This window comes from Hermetia illucens, chromosome 1, assembly GCF_905115235.1.
Source record: "Hermetia illucens chromosome 1, iHerIll2.2.curated.20191125, whole genome shotgun sequence".
NCBI lineage: Eukaryota > Metazoa > Arthropoda > Insecta > Diptera > Stratiomyidae > Hermetia > Hermetia illucens.
The window spans coordinates 171,999,674-172,012,649 of record NC_051849.1 but is presented as its reverse complement, the minus strand read 5'-3'; the positions used below and the strand labels follow the sequence as shown (position 1 = coordinate 172,012,649).

The following is a 12,976-nucleotide window of genomic DNA, read 5'->3' as shown; positions in this document are numbered from 1 at the left end:
TATATCAAATTTAGACCTAACTTAGATAGAAAACATTCTGCGGAATTATCATTTCTTTAAATTTTTATTATTATATATTGTAGACAATAGCAAGATTTTGGTTCTAATTTCTTCAAAACACTTGTACCAAAAATATACTCCTTTTTGATCAATTTCATTTAAGGGAAGCCGGATGAGCATAGTTCTATGGCACTTAGATATGCATTTGTAGAATGTCTTATTTTACTTAAGTATTGGATAACCACCTAACACATACCTTGCGATAATGCAAATGCTCTGTCAACGTATCATCATTCGAAGTCTCATTGATATCACGGATCCATTCCCAAGGCTCATAAGTCATCACAAGTCCGTCTTCTCTACTTTTACAATTATTTCGTCCGAAACTCAAGGTCGACTGTTATTTATCATGGACAGCTTAAAGGCTTTAAATTTTCTGATTCACTTTCGCACGTTTGCCAGGTTGTGACCCATAGACTTCACATAATCATTGATGAATGTCAATAGAGTTAGGGTCCTTAGAACCCATTCTAGACTGCTACCCAACCATGATTAAGCATTGCATCTAGCTCTTGTTGGTGGGCATTTAAAAGTGAGAGACCAAATGATACGTCAGTTTTGGCACATCTCATTTAAGTCGACTATATTCCACATCATACTTTCCACCACTTACCACCAAATTGTTTATAACTGAAACGTCCAGCTCCCGGTATTTAAAGATTGAGTTTGTGGAATAAAACCAGTGAGATTGGTTGGAATGGACAGGAGTTGGAGTGGGACACTTTGATTAGCTGTGCATAGGGTGTTGAGAATTGGAGGAAGGTGGTGAATGTAACAATGTCGGCTTCGAATCTTTGATTAAGGAAGCAAGGTGTTTAGTGGTGGACGTTGATGATTAAAATGATTCGTAAGCGCGTTAGCCTTTTCGATTGAAGATGTGTTTTAAGATAGGATGTCTTTACGGCTAGCAGGCTTGCTGAATAAGGTTCTTGTAAATATTTGATATGCCAAGCTAAGGATGATTAGTACACAAAGTGATACCCTTTGAAATGTGGAGATAATGCATCTCGGTTGTCCCGGGAGGATTCTGTGAAAAGTTTTTATGTCAGGTAATCTCCACGTTAGGAACTTTTGTTGAATCATTCCATCTATAAGTAAGATGAGGTTGTATATAAATAGCGTGCTTATCGACTTGAGTCCACCGCACCCCAATTGGTGATATGTGGGCTCGTTTCCAAGCATCGGTATGTCTTCCATTCAACTTCTACTGATGAAATAAGATGTCAGCAGACATTATGCTTACAGTTGGGAGGAGCAACAACCTGACTTCGATATGTATTTTATCCCGTCCAACACTAATTACCATTTTCGCAACCAAACAACTTACTGTCTCAGATTTCGACTTTTACGGATCATTCTTAGGACAGCGTTGTGGTCTTCCGTTTTCCACACGTCCTCCACCCTTGATTCGGTTTTGTGAATACTCGTAAAGACAGGTACCGGGCTTGCTGAACTTTTCAATGGCTAAGTCGATGTTGCGCCATATATATTTAAGTGAGGACTTACATCTTCTTCTTTTTCTTCAGCCTTTGCTCCGTTCAAAGGCGGGGTCCGCTCGTCGTGATGCCTGGTCTGGATGTAGTCTTTAGGCTTTTAAATCCCCATCCAGCGTATCAAGCCAGCGTTGTTTCTTAGAGCTTTTTTTCGTTTCCATCGACTTCGATGTTCAGACTAATGAGTGAATTCTCGTTAGCGCGAATTACATGACCATACCATCAAAGACGCCTGTCTTGCAATTTTTCCACGGTCGGTGCAACCCCATATCGATCGCGGATACCCTTATTTCGAATAAGATCAAAACGTGCCACGCCACTAGTCCAATGCAACATCTTCGTCTCCATTACTGCAAGACGCCGTTCGTTACCTATATAGTTCGCCAGCACTAAGAACCATGGCATGACATTGCGGTAAATTTTAGATTTGGCATGACATTGCGGTAAATTTTAGATTTGGGACGTTTGTTGATACGTCGATCACACAGGACACCAGTTGGGGAACGCCACTTCATCCAGGTTGCGTTAATGCGTTAATCTCATAACGCAGTTCCCCATTCGCTAATAGCGTTGACCCGAGATATTTAAATCGCTTAGTACTGGGTAGGTCACTACCGCTGAAAGTGATTGTGCCTGTTTCATGGGGACCGATTGTTAAAAATTCAGTTTTATTCAGATTCAATTTGAGACCGTGTTGCTTTTGCTATTAGACGCTAGGAAAACATCATCTGCATAAAGCAGTGTATAGGGCGCTGGACGTTGTTTGTTCCGTGTGGCTGTGTCCATAACAAAAACAGAGACACGAAGCGGCTTTGATACACCCGCCATACTTCGAACTTTACTTTTCGGATCGCGGTAGAGCAATTGAACCCAGCGCACGAGTTCTTCAGGTACTAAGTGTTGTCGTAGATGATGAGAGATGAGTTCGTGTGGCACACGGTCAAACGATTTCTCTAGATCCAGAAATGCAATGTAAAGAGGGCAGTGCTACTCACGATGTTTCTCCGTGTATTGCGTCAGTAGTTTCGCAGTTCTCTACAAATTCGGCTTGATTCACGGTTATTTCAACGATTTCGTAAATACGATTGTCAAGAATACGTTTAAAAATCTTCATGGTATGGGAAAGTAATCGGATCGGACGCAATTTGAACATTCTGCTGGATTACCTTTCTTTTTCCATATTGGAACTGTGGCACTCTTTTGCCAGTCAGATGGTGTTCTACCTTCCCGAATAACCCGATTAAAGAATTCACTCAGCCACAGTGTTGGGTTCCAGCTCTTCGCTTTCCAGAGCTCAGATTCGATGTCGTCAGGTCCTGTTGCTTCCACCGGTTTCATTCATTTTATTGCTTCCTCGACTTCAATTGCGCTGACAACAAATTCTTCAGTTGAAATCCGCTCCTAATATACTCTCCATCCATCCGTCGCGGTAAACAAAGTACCGTTCTTATTATCATATTAAGGCAGCGGAAGTCCTGTGTACATTGCTGTCGGCTTTTGATAAGTCGGCTAGATCGCTCTCGCCATCCCGAGTGTCCAGTTTATCGGAAAGGTTTTTGTAATGGACAGCTCGGGTGGCAGCGATTGCTTTCTTTGCTTCCCAGTTTTTATAAATTTGCCAATTGGCCAGTGTTTTATCGTCGAGAAACTTGCGGTAGAAGCGTTTCTTTCCACCGACTTTAATTTCAACATCGTCGTTCCAAAGCCAAGTATCTTGGTTAATATACTGCTTACTGGCTTGGTGACCTCGAGGGTAGAGGCAGTTTTGTAGATCGTGTCTTTAATTTGGTTCCGCGATTTTTGCACATTCATACTGGTTGGTTATCGCATAAGTGAAATCATTTCTTCTTTCTTCTCTTTCCTAGCGCTGTTTTGTCGGTGGCTTGATTCGCAAGATGGCAATCAACGGCCGGTGTTGAGGTGCGATGGTCTCATAGGGAGCGACTTTGCAATTAGTGACGGTGGTAAAATGTCGAAGTCTTATGAGAATATAGTCAATTTGCGTTTTATTATTTCCACTATAAAATGTGGGTTGATGAACCATATATTCATAAAAACAAGGTCATGATTGTCCGCAAAATGGATTATACGTTCGTCACCCTTATTACGAGCTCCCATGGGACCTGTTGTCGTCTGCCTTTTCACCCACATGACCATTAAGGTCGCCGGCAATGATGATCATTAGCAGGCACGTTGCGGGTCTTTGCATCGAGAAGTTGCCAGAAGGTATCTTTCTCGGAATGAGGTCGACCTGTCTATGGTGCATACGCGGTGAAGAAATAAATAGTTCAATCAGCTGATATGATGGTGAGTTTCATCAGCAGGTCATCAAATCGTTCGACTTCTTCCCTCTGAGGTGGCAATGCCGGCACCGTATTGAGTGTGTGGGCTACCAAAATAGAGAAATTTATAGCCATTTCTATCGCGGTCGCGATCAATTTTGCAGCTTTTGGCAACACACCCATCGGGGTTCTTGCAGAGCGCAGATATCAATGCGCCTTTTCCGAAGGGCTCTTGCTAGTTCCTCGATCTTTCAAGTTATAGTGCCAATATTTAGCGGGCAGACACGTAATTGTTTTGGTCGGACTAACTCATTTACGTCCTGACGCCGTTCATGCGTCAAGGACCCTTGCCCATTTCTCGACAGGACCGAGGCCCATCCTGCCGTGTCGACTGAGGTGGACATCCTAGCATTTTCGCGAGGCTTGTTACTCGATCTGATCATGTTGTTTCTAACGACATTGTATGCATTTTCTTGGTCGGCCTGCCGCGGGATCTGTCGCTAAAAGAGATCAGGTAGGATTTAGCATAGTGGAATAACTCCGACTATACTTTATTTATCTCTTTCCCGGATCTCAGCATTTTTGTTTTACTGAGGATAGTACAAAGTACGTTGCCACAAACCCTCCTCCTATACCTGAGCTTGGGATCAGCGTGTTATGTTATTAGCATAGCGGAGTTAATTGAGGACTTAGATATGTGTATGTTTTCCAGATTTCAACCAGTTTGTAGATTTCTTCTGCTGAACAAACACCCGTATGATGGAGAAGAGGATCTGCATGATGAGAGAAATAGTTCAGGTGAAGTATTTTCATTAGTACTTTTCGTAATTCGGGAATCGGTGAGATCGGGGGTTTCGTGGCCTCAGTCGAGTAGTAAGTTGGACACCCAGAGTAAATCAGATTTCAAAGCTCCTATTTTTTTGGGTTTGAACTATAAAATTAATTTTGAATTTGGTGGAAGGTATATTGACGATAGGGTAAGTTCATTGGACATTATTGTTACGCAAATGGGAGTCGTTTGCAGGTAATTGGGACAATAATTTTCAGGGACACAATGTTCGAGATCCGATTTGGCAGGATGCCAGTAACACCATGATTCTTGCCGCCCGGATGTTTCGTATCTAAAATGTATATCCTTGGATAGGAAATTGTACTCATCCGTTAGAGTCACTATTAAGAAAAGAGTTCAGTACCATGATCAAATGGATGCAGATTCGGGATCCCCTCAAAACTTACGTGAACTTACGTACTTCCTCATTTTGTTATCGAAGGTCAAAGGTCTGCCTCCTTTTTGGGTGCAAAAGTGAAGTGGGGATGGTTATGTGTGTATCCCCAGTACACAGGTTCATTATAGCTTCTTACACAAGGAAACTACCAAATCTTCCATAGTTGAAATAGCCAGTTTCCGACGTGGTTAGTAAATTAATTAACAAGGCTTCCGGTAAGTTTTTTCCATCTTAGTGGGCGATTGTTTTTCCTTGCTCATTGAAGTCCTTTTTTGTAGCTGCTTCAAATATAATTTTTCCACATGTCGATGGAGTCTTTTGTTTGCAAAATGAAGTTTTCAGCAGGAAATAATTGTCAAAGATAATGATGACCATGACGAGTAAAGTGTCCAGTCAAGGTTTCTTGATGGCCTTCATTTGCTGGCGACTGGACCGAAAAATTTTATGAGTTATGAAAATGAAGATCGCTCAGAAAGTACGAATCCTGTTGCCACATCAAAAGTATTGATAAATCTACGGAAATATGAAGCTATAGAGTTTGTATATATGAACTCCAAAAAAATGCGTGCGTCACTTTTTCCTAAGCGTGCATACCAGTATGACCTCTTGTGATTCCCATGGTAGAAGGTTATTCGAAAATTCTTTTGCTGCTCATTCCAAATTACTGACATAGCTTTAAAATCAACTCGGAATGCATCAATTAAGAAAATTTATCGAGTATAACTCGCATTAAAATAACAATTCCTTCCTATCTTCCTAATTTGCATTTTCTAATGCACTCAACGGAATCGCCGTGGAAGAGTGGAAAGAATGAAAACGAAATTACGCACTAACCCGTTAGCTGCTCGATACCAGCAGCAAAGAAGTTCCTTATGTGGCTGTGGCTGGTGCTAAGATTTTCGTGGGCATGCAGTGAGCCATGGGGAGCGTCTGTGACGTGACTCAAGTACGACTTTTACTTTCGTCTACGACCGGTTTTGGAATAGCCCATTTTCGCCAACTCCTCAGTCGGTTCCATGTATCAGTTGGCCTTCTTTGGCTTCCGCAGTGCCATCCGCACTATCCGCTGATGATCGCATGCGGCTGCTTCGCGTTTAGCTTATCTTCGACGTTTCTGATTACAGGGCATAGTGTGGCCTGTGGCGTGGTATTTATCCAAGCATGGCTTCTTGCGTTCTTACGAACTATGCTGGGCTGATGGCTGTTCTTTTACTTTCGTTCAAGAACCGTTTGTTTATCTGATGGCTCAATTGTATCTTTCTCGGGAGGGAATCGCTGTGTCCAGGGCATATCAACCTTTGTTCTGATGCTTTATGTTCTATTGAGATCGGTCTATATGAAAGATTGATTTTTGAAGCGACTAAACAGATACAAGATAGAGAACGACTGAGTTATCGGAGAAGGAAAAAATAGCTATTGGCTTTCCAAATCTATCAACAATAGGCAATAGGTAACTCAGGTAATAGCCATTATCAATTCTCACCGATTAACAGCATAGAATATGTATTAGAAATTGCCTTTCCTTTAGACAGCCACATACATTGCAATGTTGCTTACAAAGAAGGCATTGGTGTCCCATATCCCATGCAAAGAATCGTACAGAACAGCGGAAGTTGTCACCTTCTATTTGACTGCAGTCACCTTTCCCGTGATCCCTAACCATTAAATCTCGAATTCTGAACCTCTGCCGCGACCATTTCCCTTCAAGTCCAGCCCTCAGCATTGGTAGAGCACCTTCATCTTAATTCTGCTCCTTCCAGGCATATCTTCTCCCCGCTGGGACACTTTTCTAGATGATCCGTCGGTCGCTGGACGGAAGACAGACCGCTCGTCTGCTTCTCAGACTGTTCAGATGAGACCATGGCCCTGATGTCTTCGTCGCAGCGCATGAAGATATCGCATTCTGAAGATGTCTCATTAGTGAGGTTGTTATGCTTTGGCTGATAATAAAGAGTGCGCTGTGCGGTCGTCCGCCTTCTGGTGCTCTAGTAAAGGTTCTCGCGGAACAGTCAACAACCGAACAAGAAGTTGAACGTGTGCTTGGCCCATATGCGACGTGTGTGCGATATGTGAGCATGTTCTTCGGCCATTGAAACATGAGTCTGCAGAGTTCATTCAACCGAGCCATTTCGTTAGTGTTCTTATTGAGTCTTTTTCATTCAAGTGGGTTTTGTGTGGTGATTTTTTCCCGTTCCACGGTTGGTCGGGAAAAATGCAAGAAAAGTGAAATTTGAATGGACGCGATATTGAAGAACGGAAATGCAAGATAATTGTCTCGGAGTGGATCTTTTGTGGTTCAGTTAGAAGTTCGAGGGAAATATTCAGTGCTGGTGGTTGGAAGTAATTACTAGAAATTTCGCAACAGGTTAGTAGTTGGTTTTCCTTTATTTTCTGATCAGTGATTTAGTTTGGATTATTTCGAGATAGCCATTTGCATGCTTACCCATGGTAAATCCGGAATGCCAATTGAATTCTGAATCTTCAATTTGTTATCTTTGTTGCTGGTTAGTCACATTAGAGTCGCTTAACCCAGACGCATATAACAGAAGCGCTGTTTCTGCTTCAGATTTATCTTCAGACAAAGACTCACTAATTGTCGTTAATAGTTGCTCCCCGAGATCACTGATAACACACATATCTTCCTCTTTGGAAATTAATTTTACGCAGTGAATAAAAACCAAGTGGTAAATGTTTCTTCTCTATTAAACGAGGTGGTTACTTATCCTATATCCGTAGAGGTGCACACATATATAGACACGCGCGCACATCTAATAATTTGATGCGCACAATTTGTAACTTCAAACCAGGATCAAGGAGAAATATATCTTTTTCAAAACTATGAATAATTTAATCATATTGTATTATTTCAAATATGTGCTGGTGTTTATATTCCGTCAATAATTGCTCTGATTTGGATCAAGTGCAGGAAAGTAATTCTGGATTAAAAAAACGTTTGAAGAATGCTAAAAAAGTAATAAAGAAGTCGAAAACCAGAAGCTCTGCGCTTCAGGTATGAACGATTTTCTTGAATTTTTATGTAAGAATATTTGGATACACGTTCGTTTCATTTATATGTGTATAGCTCGGCGCGTCTGATCTCGAACTACTTGTTCAGCAAAAGGAGTGGTCGCCTCATGCAACACGGTCTCAGATTGAATCGGAATAAAACAGAGCTTTTGACAACCAAACAGGCGCTATCACTGTCATTGGCAGTAGCCTGCGCAGGACTGAGCAATCTAAATATCTCGGGTCAATGCTAGTTGAGGTTTTGTGTTTACACAATCAGTTTACTGCCTGTCTGTCTGTCTGCCCGTCACACGCATTTTTCTCGGAGACCGCTGTAGCGATTCGCACCAAATTTGGCAGAAAGGTGGAAACTGTAAAACTGTGGGTTACATCCTTTTACGTCGGATTTAAGGGGGGGGGGGTCCCCATAGATGCAAAAGGGGCGTGCAAAATTTTTTTTCATCAAATATAATCATGTGGGGTATCAAATTAAAGGTCTCGGTTAGTACCTTTCGAAGCCGGTCTTAGTTTTGGCATTTGTTGAAAAGGTGCGGAATTCGGGGGCTGAAAGTAATCATTTCTTTAATGAACCCATTCTCAGAAACTACCCAACCGAAAAATCTGAAAAAAATCAGGGGGCTGCCACTATAAGGTGTCTAGGCTCCGAAATACTCTACATACGGATACCTGTTCAAATGAAGTTAATAATAGTGCATTACTATAATTTTTAGTAATTGAAAGAAAAACCCTAGAATCACAAAATTTTGCACCAATGTGGGTTACAGCATAGAGCATGATCCTGCCTGGTGAAAAGCGCCCTATAACTAACAAAGTTATACTAGGTCAAAACTGTCGCTCCTCTGCAAATTCAAGACTATCTTCTATTTCTTCAGCCTTTGTCCCGTTCACAAGCGGGGTCGGCTCGTCGTGATCGGCTTCGCCATTTGGCTCTATCGGATGCCTGATCTGGGTGCAATCTCGAGGCTTTCAAATCCCCATCCAGCGTATCAAGCCACCGTTGCTTAGGTCTGCCTTTTGGTCGTTTACCATCGACTTCGATGTTCAGACCAATCTTTGCAAGTGAATTCTCGTTTGCACGAATTGCGTGACCATACCATCGAAGACGCCTCTCTCGCAACTTTTCCACGATCGGTGCAACCCCATAATGATCGCGGATATCCTCATTTCGGATGTGATCTAAACGTGTGACGCCACTAGTCCAACGTAGCATCTTCGTCTCCATTACCGCAAGACGCCGTTCATTGTCTTTTATGGTCGGCCAACACTCAGAACCATAGAGAGCGACTGGACGGACGACATTGCGGCAAATTTTAGATTTGAGACGTTCGTTGATACGTCGATCACAAATTCAAGAATATGAATGTCAATATCACTTGAAAGTGAATATTTTCACATAATATATGCATATTTTACGTGCTACATGCTAATGGGACAGATGCACACTCAAATCTCTTTATAAAAGAAATACACAAAACCTTTCGTACCTGAAGCGTCTAGCTTCCGGTTTCCCGACTTGTTTTAGTTTAGTTTAGTTAATTGGGGGAATTCGCAATTCCGAGCACTCAGGCCATGATTAGGCTCATTGTACTATCCCCGTAAATCGTCTATTCAATGGCTTCCCGCCTACGGCGTTCGTAGGCTTTAGCGAATCTGAGAACATTCTCCAGAGGCAGAGAGTGTGCAGATTCTTCATTGAAGAAAACCTTACCAAGGTGTCTTCGTCTGAAACCAGAGGACACCGGGCAGCTGCATAAAAAATGCATAGCCGTCTCCTCCTCCTCTTCACATTGGCTGCACTCCACCCTAATCTTTTCCATATGATAGTTTAGAAGCAGTGGACAACAAAAATACCGCTTTGGCGACCCCAGGTTCTTTCAGAAGGATATTCGCCTGCCGGCAAGAGTTCAACTTTCTCCACCCGACTGCGTAAGTCCTTGCAATTTCACCTTTCAGGGTAGACTTGACAGTGGATGGCCAAATTTCAAAAACTGGTTCTGGCTCCACCATTGTGGATCCACACCCTCGGCGAGCCAGTCTGTCAGCCTCCTCATTATCAGCAATGTTTGAGTGCCTCGGCACGCACATCAGGAATGTTTCGTTTAGTCTGCGAAGTTTCAGCAGCACCTGATGACAACTGCACACCGACTGGCTTGATGTGTTAGTGCTGATGATGCTGTCGGTGCAACCCCTCTATTTTTGTCTCTATATCTCCGTCTCGAATATGGTCGTAATTTTTCCGAGGGATCTAGCCAGTTCTATAATCGGATCCCCCAAGAACATCCTTGCGTCCGACCTGCCTTCCATGACCATTTATCAACCATTCATCTCTTTTGGTGATTACGACAGTGTATGTCTTTTCGAAGACGATTCTGGAAACCATATGATCGGTCGGCATCAGAGGTACCGGATGTTTGTTCTAACGTATCGAGTCTATATGCGCCGTTGGCTGCCTTCCGTTTCACCACCAAATGAATGGGGAGTAGAGTTAGGATAGTTTCAAGTCCCGTAGTCGGCGTAGTACTCATTGCTCTAGTAATACTTAGGCAACCAAGCCTCCGAATCTGCGTTAATAGCTTCAAAGTTCAGTTTCGGCCACTAGACGATGCATGCATGCATCATAATGGGTTTTATTATGGATGTATACATGCAATGTATCCATTTTGATGAAAGTCCCCAGGTCTTACCTATCGCATTCCTACAGCACCAAAGCAATCTCCAGGATTTCTGACATTGTTCCTGGGTATGGTGTTTCCACGTTAACTTGGAGTCGAAATATACTCCTAAATACTTGAATGTTTGTGCCAGATGGACTTCCGCCCCTGCTTAGGGGGGGTAGCGTTTAGCTGCCCCATCTGACGTTCCTAGTGAACATAACTAGTCCAGTTTTCCTAGCGTTCATTGTGAGATCATTGCGGAGGCACCAACTGTGAATTTCATGCAGAGTTGCATTCAAACGGTCACATACTGTGTCTCATACTGTATCTGGAAACTTTCCGGTAATTATTACGGCTATATCGTCCGCAAATGCTTGTATGAAGACATTTTTGTATTGCAGGAAACATAGCAGGGTATCCATTACCAGGAGCCATAACAGCGGAGAGAGAACGCCATCCTGTGGGTAGCACCTTGCCACAATAGACTTCTGGCCGACCAATATGTGGATTTTTCTTCACTCTAGCTTGTGAAGAATCCAACTGATTAACAGCGGTTCGATTCCACGTTGTCTTGCCGCATCACAAATTGCCGCGAATGAGGCATAATTGAAGGCACCTTCGATGTCTATGAATGCGCCTACGGCGCCAATTAATTGGAATATAAGCGTGTGCTAGGCATGCACAATATATATTCCGAAGGCATGCACGATATATATTCCGAATATGTGAATAGACATCCATTCCCTCTATTACTAGCGCAGGAATGGTGCCATTCGCACCTGCAGACTTGTATCTACAGAATGAGTTAAATGCCCATTTTACTCGCTTCAGTAATACTACTTTGCATGCCAGATTCCAGTCTCTCGGTTGAGGGCTGTATGCACCTGTCGGTTCCGAGATTAGATTTTGGATACTGCCTGCGAAGTACACTTCAAGCAAATGATCTGCCGCTTCTTCATCGTTCTCTGTGTACCTCTCGTTCTATAAAGGTAAATAGCCCAGCTTCTAGGAACGTTCTTGAACAAGAATCCGCTTCAGCTTTGAGCTTGCCTGAAGTGGGTTAGTCTCTTCGCAAAGCGTCTCCATGATTATCGTTTAGCCCATCTTATGCTCTTTCTTTAGAGCCCTCTCTGCCTCTTTATAGCGATTCCAGCCAGCGGCTGAATCACATTTCAGAGCACGATTGAGGATCATCCTTGTCGTTCAATGATCTGGGAATATGATATCGTTTAACACTCTCCACCCTCCGACCAGAGCCGCAATGTCAAGGGATGGCACCGTGATGTCGATAACCTCTCGCTTGACCACGTTGAAGAAAGTGGCTACAAATTAAGGATCACATGGGTACACGATCGTTTCATTTATATGTGTATAGCTCGGCGCGTCTGATCTCGAACTACTTGTTCAGAAAAAGGAGTGGTCGCCTCATTCAACACGGTCTCAGATTGAATCGGAGTGAAACAGAGCTTTTGACAGCGATCAGTGGCTGTCAGTGGCAGTCGCTTGCGCAGAAATGAGCAATCTAAATATCTGGTATCAATATTATCAGCCAATGGAGAATTGCATTATGAAATTGTTTCACGCATTAGTGCAACATGGATGAAGTAGCGTTCCATAGTTGGCGTTCTTGGCGATCGACGTATAAACGAACGCCTCAAATCGAAAATTTACCGCAGAATTGTTCACCCTGTCTGTCTCTAAAAGACAATGACCGGCGCCTCGCAGTAATGTAGACGACGATCTTGTAGCGGAGAGTATTTAGAAGCCTAAGTATCACGTGCATGGACCACTATAATTTTTTTCAAATCTTTCGGTTGGGTAGTTTCTCAGAGCGGTTCCTTAGAGTAACTGGCCCCTTCAAACGCTCGTATTCCGCCACTTTGCAACCAATGTCCAAAATGCTTGAGAACTTCTATTTGATGCCCCACATGACCATATTTGGTGGAAAAAAAGTTGCAAGTTCTCTTAAGTATTTGGGAGTTCACAATTCCGGGCTTTCTACCAAATTTCCCCAATAGGTGTAACTACTTCTGAGAAAATTTCGTGACACAGACAGGCAGATAGGACGTGGACAAGGCGGAAACGGTCTTCATCACCTAGCACCATAAGATAAATTACGCTCAAATTAGAATTGGGAATCGTATCGTCACTTCCAAGCTGACCATCAAATACTTAGGAGTGATGATATATGCAATATAAGCAGCACATATATTATACTTGGGAAAATATGATAT

At 42.8% G+C, this 12,976-nt stretch overlaps 1 protein-coding gene across 11 annotated transcripts in view; it reads left to right on the top strand.

Annotated features, from left to right (window-relative positions):
- The window catches only part of LOC119647229, a 233,758-nt gene that overhangs the window by 121,218 nt on the left and 99,564 nt on the right, over window positions 1-12,976 (top strand). The window lies entirely within an intron of this gene.